The sequence below is a fragment of the Erinaceus europaeus genome, chromosome 4, assembly GCF_950295315.1.
Source record: "Erinaceus europaeus chromosome 4, mEriEur2.1, whole genome shotgun sequence".
NCBI lineage: Eukaryota > Metazoa > Chordata > Mammalia > Eulipotyphla > Erinaceidae > Erinaceus > Erinaceus europaeus.
Genome location: NC_080165.1, coordinates 150,552,370 through 150,579,331, shown reverse-complemented (window position 1 = coordinate 150,579,331; position 26,962 = coordinate 150,552,370). Strand labels below are relative to the sequence as shown.

Below are 26,962 nucleotides of genomic sequence, written 5' to 3'. Positions count from 1 at the left end.
TCACGGTCCCCCCCGAAGTCCACACCCCAGCATGAAGCCAGGGCCCTCCTCCTAGGCTCCTGGCGGGGAGAAAGCCCTGGTTCCAACATTCATCGACGGTGAGCCCGGGTCCCTCTAGGGCAGGAAAGCCCCTCCATCTGCGGGCTGTGCAGAGCTGCAGAGGGCAGACACCACACCGCTCCCTCCAGCTCGTCCCATCAGGCCCTGTCAGCGGCAACGGAAACTCACCTGAGTATTTGGGGAGTCACTCAACACCCTGGTTGATACAGAAAATTCGCTGCAAGCACCCAGGTTTGAGCTTCCAGCCGCCACATGGGAGCTGTGGTGTCTCTCTGTCCTCTGTCTCTCTGTCCCTCTCTTCCTCGCCGTCTGTCTCCCCCTCCCTCCAATTCAGACAGAGCAAAAAGGAGAAGGAGGCTGCTGCGAGTGGTGCGGCCATGTAGGTGCAGACGCCCAGCAATCAGGCCGGCAGGAGAAAATGAAAGGGGCTGGCTGGTGGCGCGCCTGGCTGAGCACACACGGTACAGCGCACGAGGACACGGGTTCGGGCCCCCGCTCCCCACCTGCAGGGGGAGAGCTTTGCAAGTGGTGAAGCAGGGCTGCAGGCGTCTCTTTCTCTCTCTCTCTCTCTCTCTCTTTTTTAAAAAGATTTTTTTAATTATCTTTGTTTATTGGATAGAGACAGCCAGAAATTGAAGGGGGAGCAGGAGATAGAGAAAAAGAGAGACAAGAGGTTCCAGAGGGGGGTGGCCCGGGCGGTGACGCAGCGGCTTGAGCGCACGTGGCACGAAGCAGAAGGACCGGTCTAAGGATCCTGGTTCGAGCCCCCGGCTCCCCACCTGCAGGGGGGTCGCCTCACAGGCGGTGAAGTAGGTCTGCAGGTGTCTGTCTTTCTCTCCCCCTCTCTGTCTTCCCCTCCTCTCTCCATTTCTCTCTGTCCTACCCAACAACGACAGCAATGGCAACAACAAGGGCAACAGCCATCTCAAATCTGGGGAGAAAACAGACACAAAAGAGTCAAGAGCTACTTTAGTGGGAGAAACTCAGAGGCAGACCATTGGTATTTTTTAGTGGAAATAACCTCAGTACATACAGAACACACTGCCAGCATGTCAGACACCCTTCACATCCTCACTGCGACACAAAAATCTCGCAGCAAGCAGCCCCAGAATGACGTCCTCGAGGCAAACAGATGAGATGACTAGAATTCAGGTCAAATGACATGAACCTACCCCACAGGCAATTCTGGTTTTTCCACACCAGTTACACAGGTCCCACATAACAGAGAATATTTCTTCTTTAAAATGAATATTCAGAGCGCCCCGTGGGACTCCCTCGTCACCAAAGGGACGTAGTCTGTCCTGCATCCTGCCTTCCGCACCTGTGAGCGACCATCAGCGCAACGCCTTAGCTGCAGCTCTCCGCCAGAACACTGTGCTCCCCTGTGATCTTATTTCTGTTCGTGATAAATAGACTACAGGTGGCATGACGAGGGCAAAGATTCAGGAAGCATGGTCCACTCAATTTACTGCAAATGTCATCTAAAAGCTGTCTCTAGAAGCAACTAGGCATTGCGAGGAAAATCTTGTACTTTAGAATAACAAAGACAGGCTCAAATGCTGGTGGAACTTCTCTTCAGAGACTTCACCGTTCCTCATAAGAGGAGATACTTCCAGCTCCAGGGCTCTCTCCGCCCTGGGGTGGGGCGGCTGGGAGGCTTCAGGGGCAGGGAAGCAGCGCTACAGGTCTCTCTCTCTCTCTCTCCCTCCCTCCTCGCTCTCTCCCTACTCCCCCTTCCCCTCTCCATTTCTCTCTAGCCCATCAAAACTAAAACTAAGTAATGCATATTTAAAAAAATATGTAATAAATAAAATTAAAAATAAAGAGCCCTTTTGCTGGGTGATAAGGGATTTAGCTGTGTGCAGTGCCCAGTGCTGTCTGGAGGGGGATTCAACTGTGAATAAGTGGCGTTAAAAATGTTTAGCAGAGGGGGCTGGGCGGTGGTGCAGTGGGTGAAGCCACATGGTACGAAGCGCAAGTACCTGCGTAAGGATCCCGGTTCAAGCCCTGGCTCCCCACCTGCAGGGGAGTCGCTTCACAGGCGGTGAAGCAGGTCTGCAGGTGTCTGTCTTTCTCTCCTCCTCTCTGTCTTCCCCTCCTCTCTCCATTTCTCTCTGTCCTATCCAACAACGACGACATCAATAACAACAGTAATAACTACAACAATAAAAACAAGAGCAACAAAAGGGAATAATTTTTTTTTTAATGCTTAGCAGGAACCTTTCACATGGCCACCAAAAGCAGTCTCGGCTATCTCCAAGAAGACCTTAGAATCACCACACCCCTGAGGGCAGCCTGGAGCCATGGGCCGCACTGTGGGTGCAGCCAGTCCCCACTTAGCGGCCTGCTTGCCCGCCCACTGCCTGGACTTGGACCCGCTCTCCGAGGAGTCGTGAGGGTGAGAGCTCCCGGAGTCCTGGAGAAGGGCGGCACACAGCTCGCCTCCAGCATCGCGTCTTCAATCACCTGTCGTGGTTTCATACCCTTTCCTGCAGTTGGCTGGTTTTTGTTTGTTTGTTTATATATTTGTACATTACTGTGCACCCCATAATGCAATTTATTTCTTCTGGTTTAGGGTTTTGTTTTTTGGGTGTTTTTGTTGTTGTTGTTGTTGTTGTTGTTTGCCTCTAGGATTATCGCTGGGACTCGGTGCCTGCACTACGAATCCACTGTTCCTGGAGGCCATTTTCTTCCGTTTTGTTGCCTGGTAGTTTTATTGTTGTTGTGGTTATTATTGTTGTTGTTATTGATGTCGCTGTTGTTGGATAGGACAGAGAGAAATGGAGAGAGAAGGGGAAGACAGAGGGGGGAGAGAAAGACAGACACCTGCAGACCTGCTTCACCACCTGTGAAGTGACTCCCCTGCAGGTGGGGAGCTGGGGGCTCAAACCGGGATCCTTGTGCTTTGCGCCACATGCGCTCAACCCGCTGCGCTACCGCCCGCCCCCTTCTTCTGGTTTTTTATTATTAACAAGAAAAGCTTAGCGGGTGCCCTGCCATTGTCACTGGTGCCCCAGCAATTCACAATGCACAAGCACAAGGATGTGTGTGGGGTCTGGATTTGATGCATGTTCTGCTTCAGTTAGTCTGAGGACAGTTAAAGGTTTCCAAAAAGATTCCAGGTCATTCCAATACAGCCGGTATGCAGATTAAGACTGAAGGAACCAGACTTTTTTGAAAAAATACTTTATTAGTGATGTCATAATGATTAACACGAGTGTAAGACAACAGGCACAAATCCACAGTTCCCACCACCAGAGTTTTGTGTTCCATCCCCTCCACGGGAAGCTTTCCTATTCTTTATTCCTCTGGGAGGATGGACCCAAATTCTTTTTTTTTAATTAAGTAATTTATTTATTTATTTATTTATTTTCTCTTTTGTTGCCCTTGTTGTTTTATTGTTATAGTTATTATTGTTGTTATTGATGTCGTCATTGTTGGATAGGACAAAGAGAAATGGAGAGAGGAGGGGAAGACAGAGAAGGGGGAGAGAAAGACAGACGCCTGCAGACCTGCTTCACCACCTGTGAAGCCACGTCTCTACTGGTGGGGAGCCAGGGGCTCGAACCGGGATCCTGACGCTGGTCCTTGCACTTTGCACGATGTGCGCTTAACCCACTGCACTACTGCCCAACTCCCAGACCAAAACTCTTTATGGGGAGCAGACAGTGGGAGTTCTGGCTTCTGTCATTGCTTCCCCACTGGTCATGGGTGTTGGCAGGTGGACCCACACCCCCAGCCTGTGTCTGTCTGTCCCTAGTGGGGCAGGGCTCTGGGGAGGGGGGGCTTCAGGATCCACCATCAGGCCCTCCATCTCTCTCTCTCTCTCTCTCTATCTATCTATCTATCTATCTATTATCTATCTCTCTCCCTCTCCCTCTCCCTCTCTCCCTCTCTCTCTCTATCTCTCTCTCCCTCTCCCTCTCATCTCTCTCTCTCCCTCTCCCACTCCCTCCCCCTCTTCCTCTCTCTATCAAAAGTCAGTGCATAACAGTGAGGTCTGCGTGATAATAAATGCAGAAGAGAAAAAGCCAATCAGTGTCTGTGCAGGCGAACATTTTCTAAACTTGAAATTTAACTACTGGGAATGAAAGACAAGCAGTGCTTTCAAGAAGAGGATTCTGTGGAGACATCTCTTCAGATGTACTGCAGTGTGCAGTGCCTGTAAGAAGTCCCTGTCCTGTCTGCTTAATGAAAACGCTGAGGGTCTCTTGACTGTGCATGCTCCTTCCAGCAGAGAAAGGGAGCCTGAGACACGTGCTGTAGCAGGGGACGTGCCGAGGCCGCTTTCTCAAACATAATCACCCAAATGTGAAGGGACGTGTAGTTCAGAAGAAGCAGAACAAGGTGGCACAGCCAGGAGAGGAGGTGACGTGATCAGATGTGACGGATGTGACACTGACACGGTAGATGAAAGACTCCAGAGGGAGAGGGACGTTTCCTTTGGGAGCTGAGCGGACTGCTATCAAGTTCAGAGAAAGAGCACTGTGGAGATAATAGGCCTGGCTCTCAACCACCACATCTAAGGACTTTGCCCAGAAGAATGACTCAAGGGCTCGTTCAGAGCACAGCATCTGGAAGCTTAGATGGGAGCGCCCAGGTTTCCAGTGGGGTCTGTCTGTCCGTCTTTAAATGCTTCCACCTAGTCTTAGGGCCTCTGACTTTCCAGACAATGCCATCTATATTCTCATCATCTTCCTCAGAAACTAACAATCTCTCTCTCTCTCTCGGGACATTTATGTAGTCTAACATTTATGTAGTCTAGTCTTATGAACTAATTTCACATGGAAGCTCATGGACTTACTTATTCTACATGCCACTAATTTTTAAGTTAAAAATTCCTCTCACCATTATTTTCAGACTGTTAGATGCCCCCTTTATATTCCTGTAAACCACATACTTTCGTAATTCTTCCCTACCATTTTCTTGTTTTATTGGGCAAATTTACAATTGGGCAAAAGAACAGTTCTAAACAAAAGAGTTGCGAAGTTGAGCAAGTTAGCTGATTATTGTCTGAGGAGAGGTGCTCAACAGTTTGATCTTGTTACTCTCTGTTGCCTGAGTTAGGGAAGCATTTATTCTTTTTCTCTGTTTATCCCATTCTTTTTCTATTAGTGGTTCAATAATGATTAACAAGACTGTAAGATAACAGGATCACAATTTCTCACAGTTCCTACCACCAGAGCTCCCTGTCCCATCCCCTCCATTGGAAGCTTCCCTGTTCTTTATCCCTCTGGGAGTCTGGACCAGAATCCTTTATGGGGAGCAGAAGGTGGGAGTTCTGGCTTCTGTCATTGCTTCTCTGCTGGACATGGGTGTTGGCAGGTGGATCCACACCCCCAGCCTGTTTCCATCTATCTTTCTTTTATTTTTTAATGTTTTTAACTTGTTTATTTATTTATTTTATCTGATAGAACAGAGAGAAACTAATATTGCACCAAAGCAAAAATTTCTTGGGGGAGGGTGAAGATAGATGTTCAGCTTCACTGTCGGGGGAGAGGGGGGAGGGACACAGACCTTTGGTGGTGGGAAATACACTCCTATTAACTTATAGTCTCACAAATCACTATTTAATTAATAAGAGAGGGGAAGAATGGATTCAATGTATCCAACTTTTTGATGCATAGACCATGGCTCTGAGTGTATATTCCTTCAGTCTAAGCACTTAAGACTTCAAATTGGTAATCATATTGAATTTTAACAGCAGGTTCAAATTATTAATACATCTCTAATAATAACAGAGAGAAACTGAGAAGAGAGGGGGAAATAGAAAGGGAGAGAGACATCTGCAGCCCTGCTTCATCACTCATGAAGCTTCCCGCCTGCAGGTGGGGGGTGGGGGCTTGAACCTACGTCCTTGTGCCTGGTAATACATGCACTTAATCAGGTGTACCACCGCCCAGCACCCTTATTTTTATCTTTCCCTAGTGGGGCAGGGCTCTGGAGAGGAAAGGTTCTGGGACACATTGGTGAGGTCGTCTGCCCAGGGAAGTCAGGATGACATCATGGCAGCATCTGCAACTTGGTGGCTGAAAGGCAGTAAGATGTAAAGTAGAACAAATGGTTTAATAAACAAGAACCTAAAGGTAGGGACAGAGCAGATGAAACTAGGGGGTTTTGTGTTGGAAAAAGTCATTAAGTCTATTTTAAGTGTGTTCTAAGGTACCCATGACTTTAGTAATTTTTACCCAAGTCTGATAGCTAACATGCAAATGAAACAAAAATATTGTCTGGGGAGATGGTGTCAGAGTTGAGGCTAGGACTAGAATGTTGGATCAGGGCAGAGAGCAGCTCCCAAACATGGGGAAAGTATAGAAATACCATTAACTGTTTCCCCCATCCATCTGACCCAGGGCCCGTGTCTATTCACATTCAGCAGAGGAGCCTGTGTGACCTCCGAGTCCCTGTCAGCCTGAGCTCACAGTCCATGGTCACAGCTGGGACATTCTCGGCTGCTCTCATGTCAGGACCCGTCTTCCTCAAGGGACAGAGCAGGCTGACCAGCCTCCCTTCGGAGAGTGGGGAGTCCCTGCCATGGCTGCTCTGCAGTGAGGGCAGGGCCTGGAGAGGTCCACGAGAGGGCTTATGATGACATTGTTGTATTTATCCCATTGTTTTGTTGTTGTTATTGTTATTTATGCCATTCATAAATGTCTTGCAAATATGAAAGATTTTGACAAAATGTTTTAAGCTTTTTAAAAAATATATTTATTTATTTACTCCCTTTTGTTGCCCTTGTTGTTTTATTGTTGTAGTTATTATTGTTGTTGTTATTGATGTCATCATTGTTGGATAGGACAGAGAGGAATGGAGACAGGAGGGGAAGACAGAGAAGGGGAGAGACAGACAGACACCTGCAGACCTGCTTCACCGCCTGGGAAGCGACTCCCCTGCAGGTGGGGAGCCGGGGGTTCGAAGTGGGATCCTTCTGCCGGTCCTTGTGCTTTGTGCCACCTGCGCTTAACCCGCTGCGCTACCACCTGACTCTCCCAGCTGGTTATTTTTACTTTTTTAAGATTTATTATTTATTGAATAGATATAGAGAGGGGAGGGGAAGATAGAGAGGGGCAGAGAGGAAGAGAGACACAACACAGCTTCACAGCTCAAGAAATCGTCTCGTCCTCCTGCAAGTGGGAACCCGGCAGTTTGAACCCCCGTCCTAGTGCACTGTGACATGTGTGCTCAAACAGGTACACCACTGCCCGGCCCCTTACGCTTATTCTTAACTAACAAAGTTCAAGGAATTCATGATCCCTTCACCACTGAAGTAAAAAAGAGCAAATATTTGAATATATGTAAAAAAATTGAATTTTTTAAATGGTGATCACGACCCTAAAATAATTACTTAAGAAACAGAATTCAAAGTTCTCTCATACAGTGGTGCAAAGCGCAAGGACCAGTCTTTTTTCGCTCCACCCTCTCTATGTCACATCCTATCTCCACCCTACTTGGCGAGTATATATAAGGACAGGATTGTGACTAGAGATGGCTTAGATTGCGCTGCGTTCCACATGAATAAAGAGATACTGTGTACAGCTCAGCCATGAGTCCCTGGTCGTCTCTCTCTCCCGCCTGCAAAGCTAGCCCGGCACAGTTCCAGCCCCCGGCTCCAGTCCCTGGATCCCCACCCACAGGGGAGTCGCTTCACAGGCGGTGAAGCAGGTCTGCAGGTGTCTGTCTTTCTCTCCCCCTCTCTGTCTTCCCCTCCTCTCTCCATTTCTCTCTGTCCTATCCAACATAACAACAATAATAACTACAACAATAAAACAACAAGGGCAACAAAAGGGAATAAATAAATAAATATTAAATATATATATTCAAGGATCCTCATGTCATAACAGAACTGGCCAGTCACTCAAGTACCAGGGATTCTGTCATTCACTAAGAGGAGGACCAGTGCAGTGAGGTTCATGGAAGCATTGCTTTCTGATGCCAAAGAGCCAAGTCAGCAGAAGGCACTACCTTTCCAGCTCAAGGCCAGTCCTCAGACCCTCACCCAAGTCAGCCTCTCTGGCTGAACGTCTCTCCCATCAGAAAGACACCGCTGGCCTGCTGTGTCACGGAGCAGGTAGAAGCCTCATGATCAGCGGGCCAACAACGTCCGTGTCCAGCAGAGAAGCAACTACAGAAGCCAGAACTCCTCCCACCTTCTGCTCCCCAAAAACTATTTTGGTCCATCCTCCCAGTGGGGGAGAAGTGACAGAGGGAAGATGAGCAGAGGGCTGTGAACTCCAACTCCATCAGTACCCAGAGAGAGAAGAGGCCAAAGGGAGGGACATCGGAATGTAATGCTACGTGTAGGTGTGACGTGGGAAGGAAGAGAAGACGGGGCAGATACAGACATAAGAGCTGGAGAAATCATAGCTGACCCACATCTGCAGCCTTGGGAGAACTGCTGTAGCGTCCAATAGAGGGACTGGGGATCCAGAATTCTGGTGGTGGGAACAGTGTGGGGCTGTATCCCCGTTACTCTGTAATATTGTAAATCAGTATTAATTCACTAATGAATTAAAAGAGAAAGAAAGAAGGGGAGAAAGAAAGAGAGAAAGAAAGAAAGAAAGAAAGAAAGAAAGAAAGAAAGAAAGAAGTGGAGAAAGAGATAGAAAGAAAGAAGCTTCTTGTCCCACCTCATCGGCTGCCAGTTACCTACGTCTTCCTGCATCCGACTGCTAAGGGGCCTCGGATGCAGCAGCACTAAGCTCCGGCTCTGGGGGTCGTCCTCCATCTCCCTAGTTTCTGCCCCCAGCATTGCCTCCGGACACTTGCACTTGCTTAAAAGAAGCGTTTGCTATGCTGGGAGCATCGGCAAGATGTGATGGGGCTGCCTTTGCTGAGCAAAGAACCCTGGTTTCAAAGAAAAGAAACAAGATGCCTGGCAAACCCAGAGCAGCCATGGAGGATGGTAGAAGGGAGACTCACTCGGCTTTCCAGAGCCGCAGCCCGTGGTGCCTCCGCCTTGCAGAGCGGCTGTCCTCTGCTCCTCAGTCAGTCTCTGCTTCTACCAAAGTCTCACTCCCTGTCCGAAAAGTTAGGTGAGCAAACTCTCTGAACTCTCAGTAAAAGCAGTTACTGCCCCGGCTGTCGAGAACAGGAGAGGACACCTTCCACTAAAGGGAGATTCCTGGATCTTCTGCACCCCGAAGCCCGTGTTGTGGGAAGGCTCGCTCCTGGGTGTGTGCCCCTGGGTATCCTCGGTGTCTAGCTCACCCTACCCTCCATGCTCTCTCACCAGCCAAAGAAGACTTTGACTAGGCAACATGAGTACAGATACTCAGCTGGGAGGTCTAGAGAATCGAGATGGAGTGACTTCATTCTGTTTACTTCCTCTGAGTCTCCCCCGTGTGTCCTGGAGCCTCCCCTCCCCAGAGCCCTGCCCCACTAAGAAAAGACAGAAACACGCTGGGGGTGTGGATCCACCTGCCAACACCCATGTCTGGTGGAGAAGCAATGACAGAAGCCAGAACCCCCACCTTCTGCTCCCCATAAAGAATTCGGGCCCAGACTCCCAGAGGGATAAAGAACAGGGAAGCTTTAGGGGGGTCGGGCAGTGGTGCAGTGGGTTAAGCGTACATGGCGCAAAGCGCAGGGACCGGCGTAAGGATCCCGGTTCAAGCCCTGGCTCCCCACCTGCAGGGGAGTCGCTTCACAGGCGGTGAAGCAGGTCTGCAGGTGTCTGTCTTTCTCTCCCCCTCTCTGTCTTCCCCTCCTCTCTCCATTTCTCTCTGTCCTATCCAACAACGAACAACATCAACAATGGTAATAATAATAACCACAACGAGGCTACAACAACAAGGGCAACAAAAGGGGGAAAAAATGGCCTCCAGGAGCGGTGGATTCATGGTGCAGGCACCGAGCCCAGCAATAACCCTGGAGGGAAAAAAAAAAAAATAGGAAAGTTTCCAGTGGAGGGGTGGGAACACAGAGCTCTGGTGGTGGGAACTGTATGGGACTGTACTCCTATTATCTTACAATCTTGATAATCATTATTAAATCACTAATAAAAAATAAACAATCGTGTTAAAGGATCTAGCTGTCCTGGCAGTTGCTCCATTGTCATCCTACCATGGCTTCCTGCACTGGAAATTGGGGAGGATAGTGCTTCTTTTAAGGCTGCTGAGGAAACAACATGACAGGAGTGCCCAGGGCCCCATCTACAGTAGACAGGCCACAAGTGGTGGAGCGTTTGTTTTCTCACCAGTGATGCCATCAGCCTCCATGCCGCTGCCACTTTGGCTGAAGCTCGCCACAACACACGCAACTCAACTTCACCAGGCATAGCAAATACAGGCCCAGCTCTGGCCCCTGGGAGGCAGGCAGGCTCTTTCTTACCAAGGCTAGGTGGGCCCCAGAGGACAAGCTAAGCTCTGCCATTGAGGAGGACTGACCTTTAAGCTGAAATGGAAATGAAACAGAAGTTCCTTTCTTAGAGAGTTCAAACAGCTGAGTATTCCTCCTCTGCGTTTCATAACACTGCCCAGCACTGGCAATTACAGCCTGGCTTCAGAGAGCAATGCTGTAATTCTAAGGCCAGACTGCATCAATATTTCTGATCTACCGGAAGCCATATAAGTGCCCCAGAAAATCCTGGACTCTGTAAGATTTACAGACCAATTTTCTAAGCCAAAGTGGTTTGCATAGGCTCTGACTAAGAATCTGAAATCGTCTTTCCTTATCTAAAGTAGACCACTTTAAAAGAAGAAGATACAATGCTAGCTTCCCAGGGAGTGGTTTACAGCAATCCAAGACCAAGGGAAAGAATTACCTGGAAAATGAGTATTACAAATCAACAGCACCTGTACAGAAAAGACATGACACTGCACTTCACAAGGCTTGGGAGTGTACGCCTTAAATAACTTCCTAGGGTATAAAAACACCAAGGGAACTTGAGTGGGACCATTCATTTGGACTCTGAATATTATCTCCCAGGTTATGACAGAAAGGAAGTGATAAGCAGAGACACTGGCAGTTGGAACTGTGATTGGGGCTCCTTGAGGCTCATAACTCAGGGAAGGTAGCAACCTCCCATTCCGTTGACTCCCAGCCCTCACCATCTCACCACAGAATCATGTGCTGTGTAGGCTCCTCTGTCTCACACAGACTGGAGACCCGGGACTCCACAGAGCGGCTGTGGTGGCGGCCAGTGGTATCTGGGGCACACTGTCCCCTCAGTTAGAGGTTACTGACTTCTAGGAGAACTGAGTTTTGTTTTGTTTTGGTTTTTTGTCATTGGATAGAGACAGACAGAAATTGAGAGGGTGGGAGAGAGAGAGAGAGAGAGAGAGAGACACCTGTAGCTCTGTTTCATCACTTGTAAAGCTTTCACCCTGGTGATGAAACAGGGCTACAGGTGTCTCTCTCTTCCTCTCTTCCTCCCCCTCTCTCCCCCTCTCCCCTCTCAATTTCTGGCTGTTTCTATCCAATAATAAATAAATAAGATTTTTAAAAAGAAAAGAAAAAGAAATATCTGAATTTAACTTCCTGGAACTGTACAAAGTAGACAAAAACCTGAGAAAGCTCTCTTCCGTTCACTCCCACATGTCTCTGGGGCTGTGTTGCCTTTTACACCGTCTTTCACAGTCCTGTCTAGCAACACTCCTGAGGTAACAGCTCTCCAGAGAGAAAGGACGCCACTAGCAGTGCCTGCCAGCCTCGTCTCCTTCTCTCTACCTGCAGAGTTATATCCTGTCCATTCACGCCCTCTGCCAAACTACTAAAGACCCGGCATTTTATGAGGACTTCCATATGATGGCTTCGCATACCAAAGTAAACAAGAATATTTGTAGGATGTAAATAAAGCTGAACAGGAGTCAGTGGTGGAACGCCGGGCTGAGTGCACACATTACAGCTTGCAAGGACACAGGTTCAAATCTCCAGTCCCCACCAGCACTGGGGAATCTTCACAGTTGGTGAAACAGTTCTGCAGCTGTCTCTCTCTCTCTCTCTCTTTCTCTCTCTCATTTCTGTCTTAATATCTCTGTCTCTATCCAAAATTAATTTTAAAAAACCTAAATTTTAAAAAACTAAACATAACTCTTGGACTGTAAATAACAAACTTTAAAGGGACAGTGTGGGCAGTTTAGCAGAGAGAGTGTGCGTGAGTGCGCGTGCGTATTTTTTGAGGCCCTGAGTGTGACGTATCCATAACCACAAGAGAGTACAAAGGCAGAGACAGGTGGGACTCTATGGATGGTAGAAGAGTAATGTGGACTCTCTCTCTCTCTCTCATAGAAATACACAATAGAAATTTTAAACTAGGGTGACTCAACAGTGGAGCACAAGCTAAGACCCTGAGCTCAGTGCTCACTCTCTGGCACTGCACAAAAGACATTTTCAAAGTTTAAGGATCCAGGGGCCAGGTGGTGGCGCAACTGGTTGAGCACATACATGGCAGTGCACAAGGACCCAGGTTCAAAGCCCCGGTCCCCCCCTGCAGGGGGAAAGGTTCACGAGCAGTGGAGTATGACTACAGGTGTCCCTGTCTCTCTCCCTCTCTTTCTCCTCCTCCCCTCTCCTTTCTGACTGTCTCTATCAAATAAAGATAATAAAAAAATTTTAAATAATAAAGTTTAAGCCGTGCTAAATTCTATACATGTATTTAATCCTTCTCACTTGAGTTCACCTTCTTTCCCTTTAAATTGCTATTTAATGATCCTCCTGTCCTGGTTTCAGTCTTACACTCTTTCCTCTTTCTTCCCTACATCCCAAAGTAACCACATGATGTTGTGTGTAGAAAGATGACCAGAAAGAGTTCGAGCCTAGTGAAGCAGCTCCGAACATGGGTCTTCAAGCCCTAAGCAGCTAAGCTTCAGCTTCAAACCCTAGTCTCACCTGAAGCCACAGCTTCCTCCCTCTGCACAGAAAAGAAAAGAAAAGAAAAGAAAAGAAAAGAAAAGAAAAGGAAAGAAAAGAAAAGAAAAGAAAGACTGAGTGTCGGTGGTAGCATAGCAGGCTAAACGCACATGGCGCCAAGCACAAGGATCCCAGTTTGAGCCCCCAGCTCCCCACCTGGAGGGTCACTTCAGAAGCAGTGAAGCAGGTGTGCAGGTGTGTCTATCTTTCTCTGCCCCTCTCTCTCCCCTCCTCTCTCAATTTCTCTCTGTCCTATCCATTAAAAAAAAAAAAAAATGAAAAGAATGGCCACCAGAGCAGTGGATTCACGGTGCCCAGCGACAGATATAACCCTGGAGGCAAAAGACCAAAAAGAATCCGGTCAGGACGGGGCTGGGCCCTGACTCGAAGCCCACGGTAGCTTCGGCTCCACGCCCCTTCGCTAGCTCCAGGTCCGTGTTCTGCACGCACACCTTTACACCTGCTGTATCCGTACACCTGGTTGCGCCAGGTGTCAGCCTGAGGCATAAAGACTGACTAGGGAAGGAGACACAGAAGACAGAAGAGAGACTGGCCTGCTGGCGGGGGGCGGGGGGCGTGGCGGCCCCCTCTCTCCTCTGACAATAGAGGCAACAATACACACCGCAAAGGGGGGCCTGTGTCCTGGCGGCCTCAGCCTCTCCCTCTCTCCCTGCCTCTGTGTGTTTTCTTCCCTGTCCTAAGGGCCTCACCTCACTGCCCAGCGATGCCTGATACTTGCTTGGCCTGACTTTTCTTTTTTATTTCAATTTCTTTATTGGGGGATTAATGTTTTACATTCGACAGTAAATGCAATAATTTGTACATGCATAACATTCCCAGTTTTCCATATAACAATATAACCCCCACTAGATCCTCTGTCATCTTTCTTGGACCTGTATTCTCCCCACCCACCCGCCCCAGAGTCTTTTACTTGGGTGCCATACGCCAATTCCAGTTCAGGTTCTACTTGTGTTTTCTCTTCTGATCTTGTTTGTCAGCTTCTGCTTGAGAGTGAGATCATCCCATACTCATCCTTCTGTTTCTGACTTAACATGAATTTTTCACTTAACATGAATTTTTCAAGGTCCATCCAAGATGGGCTGAAAACGGTGAAGTCACCATTTTTTACAGCTGAGTAGTATTCCATTGTGTATATAGACCACAACTTGCTCAGCCACTCATCTGTTGTTGGACACCTGGGTTGCTTCCAGGTTTTGGCTATGACATATTGTGCTGTCGCACACATGGCGTAAAGCACAAGGACCGGCATAAGGATCCTGGTTCGAGGAGAGTCGCTTCACAGGCGGTGAAGCAGGTCTGCAGGTGTCTGCCTTTTCTCCCCCTCTGTCTTCCCCTCCTCTCTCCATTTCTCTCTGTCCTAACCAACAACAATAACAGCAATGACAACAACAATAATAACTACAACAATGATAAAACAACAAGAGCAACAAAAGGGAAAAAATGGCCTCCAGGAACAGTGGATTCCTGGTGCAAGCACTGAGCCCTAGCAATAACCCTGGAGGCAAAAAAGAGAGACAGAGAGAGAGAGAGAAAAGCAAATTAAAACTACACTGAGATTCCATCTCACACTTGACAGAATGATTTCCATCAACAAACCAGGAAGGGGCAGGTGCTGGAGAGGCTGTGGAGAAAAAGGGACTCTGCTCACTGATGGTGGGAATGCACCTGGGGCAGCCCCTTTGGAGACTGTATGGAGAGTCCTTAAACAAATAAAAAGGCAGGGTAGGGGGGTTGAGCGTTAAGTGGTAGCACATTGGGTTAAGTGCACGTGGCACAAAGCGCAGGGACCGGCGTAAGGATCCTGGTTCGAGCCCCCGGCTCCCCACCCGCAGGGGAGTCGCTTCCCAGGCGGTGAAGCAGGTCTGCAGGTGTCTGTCTTTCTCTCCCCCCTCTCTGTCTTCCCCTCCTCTCTCCATTTCTCTCTGTCTTATCCAACAACGACGACATCAATTACAACAATAATAACCGCAACAAGGCTACAACAACAAGGGCAACAAAAGAAGAAAAAATGGCCTCTAGGAGCAGTGGATTCCTGGTACAGGCACTGAGCCCCAGCGATAACCCTGGAGGCAAAAAAAAAAAAAAAAAGGCAGGGTGGAGGTAGGTGGCATAATGGTTATGCAAAGAGACTCTCATGCCTGAGGCTCCAAAGTCCCAGGTTCAATACCCTGCACCACCATAAACCAGAGCTGAGCAGTGCTCTGGCTAAAAAAAAAAAAAAAAAAAAATTAGAAATAAAAATGGGATTACCTTCACCAAAATAAAAGACTCTGGGGCAGGGGGAGGGAAAGTTCGGGTCCTAGAACAGGTTAGCACAGAAGGACCTAGAAGGGGTTGAATTGTTGTGTGGAAAACTGGGAAATGTTATGCATGCACAAACTATTGTATTTACTGTCGACTGTAAAACATTAATCCCCCAATAAATAAATAATTTTTTTTAATGTAATTACCTTATGACCCACCAAAATCACTCTTAGGCATTTATCCAAAGAAAACACAGAAACAAATTCAAAGGGACTTATGCACCCTATGTTCATAGCTGTATCATTCACAACAGCCTAAAGTGGGAGCAGCCTTAGTGTCCGTCAGCAGACGACTGGGGAAAGAAGCTATGGGGTGAACACTCCATGGAAGGCCACTCTGCAGTCTACAGAGAAGACGCTGTGTCCTCTGGGGTGAAACGGGTGGAGCTGGAGCTGCTGATGCTCAGCAAAGTAAGGAAAGAGATGAAAGACAGCTCCCAGATGGCTTCACTCATATGCGGAATCTAGACATCTGATCCGCATGAGCTTGCAAAAAACAAAATACAAGCCAGCAAAGTGAGACCCATGAGAACTGTGGTGCTTGTCTTTGGGAGGGTGGGGAGACAGAACTCTGGTGGGGGTGTGGTGTGAAGCTATAAATTGTGATCTTACAATTTTGTAACAAGCTATCAAAGATAAAGAAAGATGTCATTTACTAACCCTTTCCTGGAATCTAACAGGATGGTCTGGGGACTCCCCAGCGAGAGAAGTGCGGGCTCTAAGCTTCATCCTTGGGGACGCGAGGAGACTGCAGCTCTGGCCCCGTGGGGCCCGGAGTCACCGTGCAGGCGACTGACTACCGGGTGTTGCCATGAACAAGCAGCCAGGAGACTGTGTGGAGGTGGAGGCTCCTCCTGCCAGCCTCCCAGCGCAGCCTTCAGGCATCTGTAGTTAAATCACCATCTAACTGTGGTCACAAAAACACTGTAAGGGACACAAGCTGAACCCACCGGCTGATCCCAGTAAAACTACAAACCGAGTAAAAGGTAATAAAAGGCTGTCGTTACAAGACTCTCACAGCAATAAAGAGCTAAAACTGTGTACCTCTGGGAATCAAAACATGTTCCCAAGACGATAGTCCTGCCCTCAGAAATCTGCGTCCAGTGGGCTGAGTAAAGAGAACTGCAAGAACAGCAACACAGGAAGAGAAATCAGTCCAAGATCTCAACAGAATGGGGTCAAGCGGTGGCTCACCTGGTGAAGTGCAGATGTCACAGGGCACAAGGACCCAGGTTCAAGCCCCTGGTCTCCACCTGCAGGGGGAAAGCTTCACGAGTGGTGACGCAGGGCTGCACGTAAGATACCCTCGTGACTCTTTATTTGATAGGATAATTTTTTCTTTTTCCCTTTTTTTATTTTTGATATTTATTTACTTACTTATTATTTATTTATTTTATCAGAGCTCTTCTCAGGTCTGACTGATGGTGGTGCAGGGAACTGAACCTGGGATTTTGAAGATCATTTTCTCATAGACTAGAAGAAAGAAATAAGGGTACTACAGTCCCAACACACACACTCACACACACACTCCCGTACACGAAAAGAAAAAAACAGCTACCTCATGGGAAAAGCACCACCCTTTTCAGATGCCGCACCAATATCTCCATCGGCCGTAGCCCGCCCTCAGGAGCATGGACTCCACATCAGGCACTCAGCTAGAAGACGGTGATGTAAAGACCAGTCCAGCTGCGCTTCCTTCCGAATGGCGCTGGGGCCTGATGGAGCAGATTCCGCTGTACCCGGCCGCCCTGCCCTGTAGGTCAGACTTGTGTCGCTTCCATCAACGCCTGAGCTCCACTGCACAGCTTAGGAGAAAGAAAGGCAGCGAGAGCCCCGGTCAGGCTTCTCGCAGAAGCGACAAGGTGCCGTGGGAATGGCAAGGCCGCCTGTTCACACTGCAGAGACCTGCATCACCCAGTGAAAGGCCCAGCGGCGTGTGTCTGATGCCCCAGCACGCTCACCCACTCAGTCCCCGGGGCCCGTGGAAAGGCAGCCCATGGACGAGACGACTGCCAAGCGCAAGGACCGGAGGAAGGATCCCGGTTTGAGCCCCCGGCTCCCCACCTGCAGGAGAGTCGCTTCCCAGGAGGTGAAGCAGGTCTGCAGGTGTCTGTCTTTCTCTCCCCTTCTCTGTCTTCCCCATCTCTCTCCATTTCTCTCTGTCCTATCCAACAATGATGACAACAATAACAACAACAATAATAACTGCAACAATAAAACAACAATGGCAACAAAAGGGAAAAAAAATTTTTTAAAGGAGCTCTGTGAGGGTCCTTGCTATCCCAACTTCTGTGTCACAGATGCCTGAGAATCAGCAGGGACAACTCCGCTAAATGACTGTCTATAAAGCAGCCAGCACCTAGCACACGGTGTGTAATGCCCTGGGAAAAGACATTTAAAAAGAAAAAAAAAACTACATCAGGATATAATCAACTGAAATTAGTGAAGTAATTAAAGTAATTAGGGTATATTTATATGAAACTTAATGTCGCCATTAAAAATCATATTTGGGAAGAGTACTGATGACTTAGCAAGTATTTCTGACACGGCTTGGCTGAGCCGTCTTGGACGTGCTCCTTGAGGCTTCTGTGCCGCTGTTTCCTCGTCTACACATGGAAATACCACCACTTTCCATCAGCTCTGAGAGGCAGGCTTTTCTTCATTTTGAGATCACTGAGAAAACGGAAGCGGTAATTTGCAACGACTTATATAATTAGTGCACACAGGATGATGAGGTTTGATGAAAAGGTAAAAAAGACTATTTGTAGTTTGGATAGAAAGAATTAACGTGGGTAAAGACTTGAATCTGCCTCACAGTGGACCAGCACCCATGGAAATAGTCATCATAAGAACCAAGGGGCCGGGTGGTGGCGCACCTGGTTGAGCACATGTATTACAGTGCACAAAGATCCTGGTTCAAGTCCCCAGTCCCCACTTGCAGAGGGAGAGCTTTGCAAGTGGTGAAGCAGGGCTGCACATGTCTCTCTGTCTCTCTCCCTCTCTATCTCCCTCTTCCCTCTCAATTTCTGGCTGTCTCTTTCCAATAAATAGATAATAAAAAATGTTTTAAAAGTTTTTTTTAAATAAAGAACTGTTATCAAGGGGGTGGGCAGTAGCTCAGTGGATTAAGCGCACATGGCGCTAAGCGCAAAGACCAGAGTTAAGGATCTGGGTTCAAGCCCCCCACTGGTAGGAGGGGTCGCTTCACAGGCGGTGAAGCAGGCCTGCAGGTGTCTATCTTTCTCTCCCCCTCTCTGTCCCCTCCTTTCTCAATTTCTCTCTGTCCTACCCAACAACAATGACATAAATAACAACAATAAGAGTAACCACAACAATGATAAAACAAAAGGGAAAAAAATAGCCTCCAGGAGCAGTGAATTCATGATGCAGGCATCAAACCCTGTAATAACCCTGGAAGAAGAAGGAGGAGGAGGAGGAGGAGGAGGAGGGGAAGAAGGAGAACTGTTACCAAGGGACCAGGCAGTGGCGCACCTGGTTAAGCGCTCACATCACAGTGCACAAGGACTGGGGTTCAAGCCTCTGGTCCCCACCTGCAGGGGGAAAGCTTCACGAGTGGTGAGGCAGGGCTGCAGGCGTCTCTCTGCCTCACTATCTCCTCCTTCCCTCTCAATGTCTACCTCTGTCTAATAATAAATTTAAAAAAAGAACTGTTTCCAAACGGAAGCCTCTGTAGGGCTGCAGGTGGTATGGTGATAAGACCTGCCAGCAGGGGCTCTGGGTCCAGCCCCAACATCATATTAGCCGGAGCGCTGCTTCTGCCTCCCTCGTTGCCACTGTCTTTACCTGTGTCTCATGAGAGAAACAAACAAATAGAAGCTTCTTTTGCACACGGGCGCCTGTGCCTACAGGCACACTTCAGACAAGCCCGCTCTCAGCAAATGCAGTCCTCTCTTCATCTCTTTTGGCCCTGGACTTGGCATCATTCATCCCTCCCCTTCCAAGGGAGCAAAGTTCCTCAGCTTTATTGAGGAAGCATCTTAAAATGTTGATGCCTAAGACACACGGCCACCCTCACACACAACGTTATCATTTAACAGCTGGATACACCTCAGTGAGACCCTCAAATTGCTCTTTGGATCTTTTGTTTGTTTGTGTGGTTTGGTTGGGTTTGTTTTCATATAGAGTCCGAGAGGTAGACAGAGAGGGAAGTAAAACACCAGCACCAAAGCTTCCTGCGGTGTATTGGGGGGGGGGGGGGGGCTCAGGCTCAAACCTGGATCACAAAATGCAAAGCACAGCACTAAGTTAGCAACTTTGCTGTTCCTAGCATTGTTTGGGTTTTTTTTCAGACGTTCCCTTTTAAAGAGAACCAATAGGGGAGGGAGGTAGATAGCACCGTGATTATGCAGAGACTCTCATGCCTGAGGCTTCAAAGTCCTAGGTTCAATCCCCCGCACCACCATAAACCAGAGCTGAGTACTTCTCTGGCAAAATATAATAATAATAATAATTTTTTAAGAAATAAAATAGGAGCCAGGTGGTGGCACACCTGGTTGAGCACACATGTAGCAATGCACAAGGACCCAGGTTTGAGCCCCCCGGCCCCACCTGCAGGGGGAAAGCTTCACGAGTGGTGAAACAGGGCTGCAGGTGTCTCTCTGTCTCTCTCCCTCTCTCGATTTCTGACTGTCTCTAACCAGTAAATAATAATAATTAAACTTTAATTAATGCACGAAAAGAGCTAACATAGGAATAACCTCAGGCATTTACCAGCAGGGCAGCATTCTCCTCCCAGGCCAACAAGGGGAAGTTGTCTGCCCAGGACACAGTCCCTCTGAGCTCAGTGCTTCACGCAGACAAACTGGCCCCTGAGCGGCATCTAGCCATCCAGCAACAAAGACAGTCAGGGATCATGAAGACCCAGCCAGGGCAGCCAAAACCAGGAAACACGTATGTACACTAGGAGAGGCCTTCTGGCTGTGAGGGTCTGGTCCTCGGGGATAAGCCTGCCTGTGAACGCTCAGCAGAGAGGGAGGCTGTTCCCCACAGGTCTCCCCAGCCCATAGGCCTGGGTTGGGCCACCAGCCAGCACCTGCCACGCTCCAGCGACCGACGGTACTAGCAAGGATACGCCAGAAATGTGTACAAGTCGTGCAGGGAAATAAACCGAGGTCCTGCTCCTCCCATCAGTGTCAGATTTTTATCTCTTGACTTAATCGAGGCCGGCCCGGGAGGCAGAAACACAGAACTAGGATGGAAAGCATTTGCTGCCCTCTTGTGGGGGAGCTGGCATCCTCTCCGGCTGGCTTCTAAGACCAGAAACATGTCTCTGCCTCCCAGAGGCATCAAGAACAGAGAAGCTTCCAACGGAAGGGATGGAACTCTGGAGGTGAGAACTGTGTGCCCCAGTATCTTGCAATCTTGTTAATCATTATTAAAACACGAATACAAAATTTAAAGGCAACAGTTAAAAGAAAAGAAAAAAAAAAAGCAGAGACAGGCTGGGGGTGTGGACCCACCTGCCAACACCCATGTCCAGTGGAGAAGCAATGACAGAAGCCAGACCTCCCGCCTCCTGCTCCCCATAATGACCCTGAGTCCAGACTTCCAGAGGGATAAAGAACAGGAAAACTTCCAATGGAAGGGAGGGGATGCAGAACTCTGGTGGTGGGAGCTGTGTGGAATTGTACCTCTCTTATCCTACGGTCTTATTGATCATTATTAAATGAATAATAAAATTTTTAAAAATAAGAACACTCGGCATAGTGGAGGAGAGGAAATCCAGTCAGATGAGGGCATTCCAGGATCAATCCTAAGGTTCACATCTACAGAGTGTGCTAAGCCCATCGTGAAATGGACCAGATCAATCACAAAACCAAGCCAGGCTCTGGGTCCAGGAGGAAATACAGCAGACTGCCCACCCACCTGCCCAGCTCCCCTGCACCAAATAAAACCTCCGTCACTCAGGGAGGTTTAAAAAATTGATTTTTCTTTCAGGAATGTAGAAAGATACCCTTGTATTTCAAGCTAGCTTGAAATACATCCGAAAATGTGCATTGCCATGGTAGTCTCTCTAGAGACGACCCTTGCTAATGAAAGATTTAAGATTTCCCTGCTAGCTCCCACATCATTTGCAGCTTAACTAGTGACAGATAAATGAACCAGAATGGATATTTTTTTAATTACTGCATTTGTAATATATACATGAAATGTTGGAAATGTGACAGTGGTGCAACAGCATATTCTAATATCGAAGAGGGAGCCCTAAATAGGTCTTATTTTCTATTTTCTCTTTACTGATATAACTCGGTACAGAAGCTGCTGATAAGCGTGGCTGCAGCAGCTGACTTAAAGCAGAATTTATCTGACCCCATGCAAATTCACATGAGAAAATCTGTTTTAGGAGCGTCCTTCAACCCGAGACCACAGTTGTTTTCACCCCAAGGCTGGTCCATGCAGAGAGTGACCAACACCTGAATCCGGTTCTTGTGTGACTGACTTGTGTCACAGGGCTGCACAGAGGAAGTTCCTCACATACCTGACCATCCGGATGCCCTTCCCCATTCTCTAGAGCTTTGCTGCTCAGTATGGAGGCACAGGGCTGGGCTGGGCAGTAGTGCACCCAGTTGAGTCACAAGTTACAATGTTCAAGCCCCCAGTCCGGTCTGCACCTGCAGGGGGAAGCTTCACAAGCAGTGAAGCAGTGCTGTAGGTGTCTCTCTCTCTCTCTCTCTCTCTCTCTCTCTCCTCTATCTTCCCTCCCATCTTTATTTCCGTCTCTATCCAGTAAGCAATAAATAAGATATTAAATAGATTTGGAACCAATAGCCATATGATCCTCTACAAATTCACAATTTAATTCATTAGAATTAAACCCCACGATCTCCACCACTGGCCTCCCCAAGATCCCTCTCCCCGCTACCTCTCAGTGTCTGATGAGTCGCCACTCAGCCTTCCAGACCCACGTTGAACACCACCGCCTCCCTGCCATTGTCCAGGGCTTGTCTTCCCTCATGCCCAACTATAAGGTTAACTGACCTTTTGTGTGTAATACCACAGCTCTTTGTTTTTTATAAATAGATATTACTTGGTAATTGTTGCTACCATATTTGGTAATAAAATATCCTCTTTAGTAAATGTTATCTTTAGAGCTGTATGTGAGATCATTATTTTAAAAACAGATGCTTCCATCCCACTCAAGTTTGAAATAAAATTCTAGAGGCCAGACGGTGGTGCACCAGGTTAAGTGCACACATCAGCATGCACAAGAACTTCGGTTCAAGCTCCTGGTCCCCACAGGCAGGGGTGAAGTTTCACAGATGCTGAAGCAGAGCTACAGGTGTCTCTCTCTCTCTTTTTTTTAAACATGTTTATTTATTCCTTTTTGTTGCACTTGTTGTTTTATTGTTGTTGTTATTGATGTCATTGTTATTGGGTAGGACAGAGAGAAATGGAGAGAGGAGGGGAAGACAGAGAGGGGGAGAGAAAGACAGACACCTGCAGACCTGCTTCACCGCCTGTGAAGCGACTTCCCTGCAGGTGGGGAGCCGGGGGCTCGAACCAGGATCCTTATGCCGGTCCTTGCGCTTTGCGCCACGTGCGCTTAACACACTGCGCTACCACCCGACTCCCAGGCATCTCTTTCTCTGTCCCCTCTCCCTTCTCAATTTCTCTGTCCTATCAATCATAAAAAAGGAGAAGGAAAAAAAAACCTTACTGCCAGGAGTGGTGGGTTCATCAGGCAGCACAGAAGCCCAGCAACAACCCTGGTGGCAGCTGAAAAAGGGAAAGAAAGAAAGTTCTTTTTTTTTTTTTTTTTTTTTGATGGCAGCAAGACTCATTTATTCAAACTCAGCTTGCGCTTTTTTTTTTTTTTGTATAATACTGGGAGACAGACAAACAAACAAGAAACCCACAAGTACTTTTTATCATTTGTATCCTTCAATTCACTCAAGGGGGGATCCCCAGGGCCTTATGATTATCTGGGAAGACCTGCCTACTCTGAGTGAGGGAAGCAGCCCTGCTGAGCTTTATTCAGAATAGTGCATGATAGACTTCACATGCCAGACATCAGACAAGAAACTAATCACCAAAATATATAAAGAGCTCAGCAAACTTAGCACCAAAAAAGCAAATGACCCCATCCAAAAATGGGCAGAGGATATGAACAAAACATTCACTACAGAGGAGATCCAAAAGGCTAACAAACATATGAAAAACTGCTCTAGGTCACTGATCGTCAGAGAAATGCAAATTAAGACAACACTAAGATACCACCTCACGCCTGTAAGAATGGCATACATCAAAAAGGACAGCAGCAACAAATGCTGGAGAGGATGTGGGGACAGATGAACCCTTTTACATTGCTGGTGGGAATGTAAATCGGTCCAGCCTCTGTGGAAAGCAGTCTGGAGAACTCTCAGAAGGCTAGACATGGACCTTCCATATGATCCAGTAATTCCTCTCCTGGGGTTATACCCCAAGGACTCCATAACACCCAACCAAAAAGAGGTGTGTACTCCTATGTTCATAGCAGCACAATTCATAATAGCTAAAACCTGGAAGCAACCCAGGTGCCCAACAACAGATGAGTGGCTGAGAAAGCTGTGGTATATATACACAATGGAATACTATGCAGCTATCAAGAACAATGAACCCACCTTCTCTGACCCATCTTGGACAGAGATAGAGGGAATTATGTTAAGTGAGCTAAGTCAGAAAGATAAAGATGAGTATGGGATGATCCCACTCATCAACAGAAGTTGAGGAAGAAGATCTGAAAGGGAAACTAAAAGCCGGACCTGACCAAATTGTAAGTAGGGCACCAAAGTAAAAACCCTGTGGTGAGGGGTAGACATGCAGCTTCCTGGGCCAGTGGGGGGTGGGAGTGGGTGGGAGGGATGGGTCACAGTCTTTTGGTGGTGGGAATGGTGTATATGTACACTCCTAGTAAAATGTAGTCATATAAATAACTAGTTAATTAATACGAGAGGGGGAAAATCAATTGTATGTCTCAAAGTTTCTCAAAACACAAACTGAATCTTTTTAATATATAGGCTGTGTATTTGATATACGGACTCTCTCAAAAGCCTAGACCAAGTAGATTAGAAGCATCCAATAGCACAGCTATATACAAGATACTGGGTACTGTATAGCAAACCCTAACAAAAGGACTTTTCAAAGTTAACCCAATTACCAAATAATGTGATGATAACATTAACTATCGATTGTCTTTTTGAACCCTAAGACAGCAGGAACCTCACATCTCCACTATAGAGCCCCTACTTCCCCCAGTCCTGGAACCCTTGGATAGGGCCCACTTTCCCGTATGCCTCTCCCAATCCATATCAAATAATATTGCATCCGCCGATCACAACCTAACCAACGCAACGATTGCCACCTCAACATGCTTCACCTCAGACTGTGTCCAGAGACTTCACGTGTGGAATGACAACCCTTCAGCTTCATTACTCGGGTGAGACCTTTCCTTTTATAGTACACTCTAATTTCATCTCAGGTAGTTCACTTTCTAACAAAGTCCCATAACCTAAATATACACCAGTCTTTGTGAGAGAGAGCTTATGTTCACATGTATCCATAAACTACTGCAAAATATATACCTGAAAGCAGAAGTACACTAGAGTTTGCAGTGAGTACCTCCCTAACACTTCCTCTCCACTATTCCAACCTTTGGGTCCATGATTGCTCAACAATTTGTTTGGCTTCGTATGTTAACTCTCTTTTCAGCCACCAGGTTCCAGATGTCATCAGGATGCCGGCCAGGCTTCCCTGGACTGAAGACCCCACCAATGTGTCCTGGAGCTCAGCTTCCCCAGAGACCCACCCCACTAGGGAAAGAGAGAGGCAGACTGGGCGTATGGACCGACAGGTCAACGCCCATGTTCAGCGGGGAAGCAATTACAGAAGCCAGACCTTCTACTTTCTGCAACCCTCAATGACCCTGGGTCCATGCTCCCAGAGGGATAGAGAATGGGAAAGCTATCAGGGGAGGGGTGGGATGTGGAGATTGGGTGGTGGGAATTGTGTGGAGTTGTACCCCTCCTACCCTGTGGTTTTGTTAATTAATCCTTTCTTAAATAAAAAAAACAGCCCCGTCACTCCATTCATGACTCCCTCATACCAACCATTGTCATTCTTCTTGATGACATAAATAATGGCTCCTTCCTGAAAGGACAGCTCATCTTCTTTGTCTTTTGTATAATCATAAATGGCCGCAACTTTCTCCAAGTAAGACCTTGGGGCCCAAGGTGGGTCCTCTTCTGCATAAGGGTCACTATATTCAACCACAGCTGCTTCCTCCTCTTCATAGTCTTCAGGGGGAGGCGGTGGAGGAGGTGACTCATCAAAGACTTGTTCTTCCATAGGTGGTGGTGGAGGTGGAGTATCTGAAACTGGATTCTGGCTATAAAATGGTCCTCCATTCATCTGATTTTGAAGGCTTGTCTGTGAAGTTATGGAAGGAGGGCGACTGTAGGGTAACGAGCCTCCTATTGTCGGGGGAGTATGGCGAGAGGCAGGTCTGTTCATGCTGTAGAACTGAACAGGATGGCCTGGAAAGACACTGGGAGGAGAGGGAGTAGGGCTATGGGAACAGCTATGGGAACCCCCACACTCGCACTTCCACTGTTCTCCCGGCTGCTGCTCCGACTACTTGGGTGGCTTCCTCCACTGCTCCCACTGCTGCTGTAAGTTCGATTTCTTTGATTCACAGAAGCTGTCCTCACAGGGCTCTGCTGCGAGGGAGCCATATTACGGGTTGGGCTAGGTACGTAATCATTGGGTTCCACTGGAGGACACACTGGCTCCAGTGTGCGACAGGGGGAGTGCCACCCAAGTGTCCTTTTCCCTGACATAAGGGGGCTGGGGGGCTTCTGAGTTGGAGGTGTTGTGCGAGGCAGCCCACCCATCTTCATATTCTGGGTACTCACCTTGACTCCATGCCGAATATCATCTAAAATTGTATAGTCAATTGGCTTTCTAATATAACGCACTGGCCGTTCAAGGTTGGCTGGTGCAATAATCTTATGTGTCCTGGAAGTGTTTTTATCGGTAGTCAAAATACCAATTTCTCTTCTGGCAACTTTCTGTTTGCGAATATCAACAGTTTGTGATATATGATTGATTGAAGAGTCCATCCTCCGTAGCTGGGATGCCTGGATATCCGGCATTTGCAGTACATTGTTGGCCAAGGATTTATCAGGTAGGCAACACTCGCTAAAGACTGGGTGGTATAGGCTTTGCTTTCTTCTAGGGCTCGCTGCCTGTCTGCTGACTGGATGTAGTTGTTCTCCCGGTAGTCGGCCACCGGCTCCAGGTTCCTGTAACCGTGGAAGCGGGCCCGGCGCCCCCCCCCCCCCCCCCCCCGGATTTCCTCCTCCAGCAGCATCTGCAGCTCCGTCACCTTCACATCCTCCTCGGGCCACCGGAGAGGAGAGAGGAGCAAGAAACACCTCCCCTCCGCAGGCGCGCGACGGGGGAGGGGGCCAAGAAAGAAAGTTCTAAAGAGTGTCGCTTGATCGGCTGCAGTGAGGCCTAGACACACAGCGAGGTGTGAAGTCATACTTCCCAAAACTTATAGTGCTATCAACCAATGTTAAAACAAGAAAATGTGTGTGTGCATGTGCTGGTGTGTATGCGTGCGTGCGTGTGTAACTCCCACCAAGATCTGGAAGAAAAATAAGTGAACTTGGGAACAGCCAGTCTGAAATCCAATCCCAGCTCTGCCCTAACTGGGGATGTGATTTGAA

General features: G+C 47.9%; 1 protein-coding gene and 1 pseudogene across 3 annotated transcripts in view; both read right to left on the bottom strand.

Moving 5' to 3' along the window:
* FAXC (failed axon connections homolog, metaxin like GST domain containing) overlaps window positions 1-26,962 on the bottom strand; it is a 310,211-nt gene that overhangs the window by 206,109 nt on the left and 77,140 nt on the right. The window lies entirely within an intron of this gene.
* On the bottom strand, window positions 23,035-26,613 carry LOC132538172 (abl interactor 2-like; annotated as a pseudogene). Its single transcript, XR_009549636.1, has 2 exons — window positions 25,303-26,613; window positions 23,035-23,276 (listed from the first exon to the last, which is right to left on the bottom strand). The product of XR_009549636.1 is annotated as an abl interactor 2-like (transcript).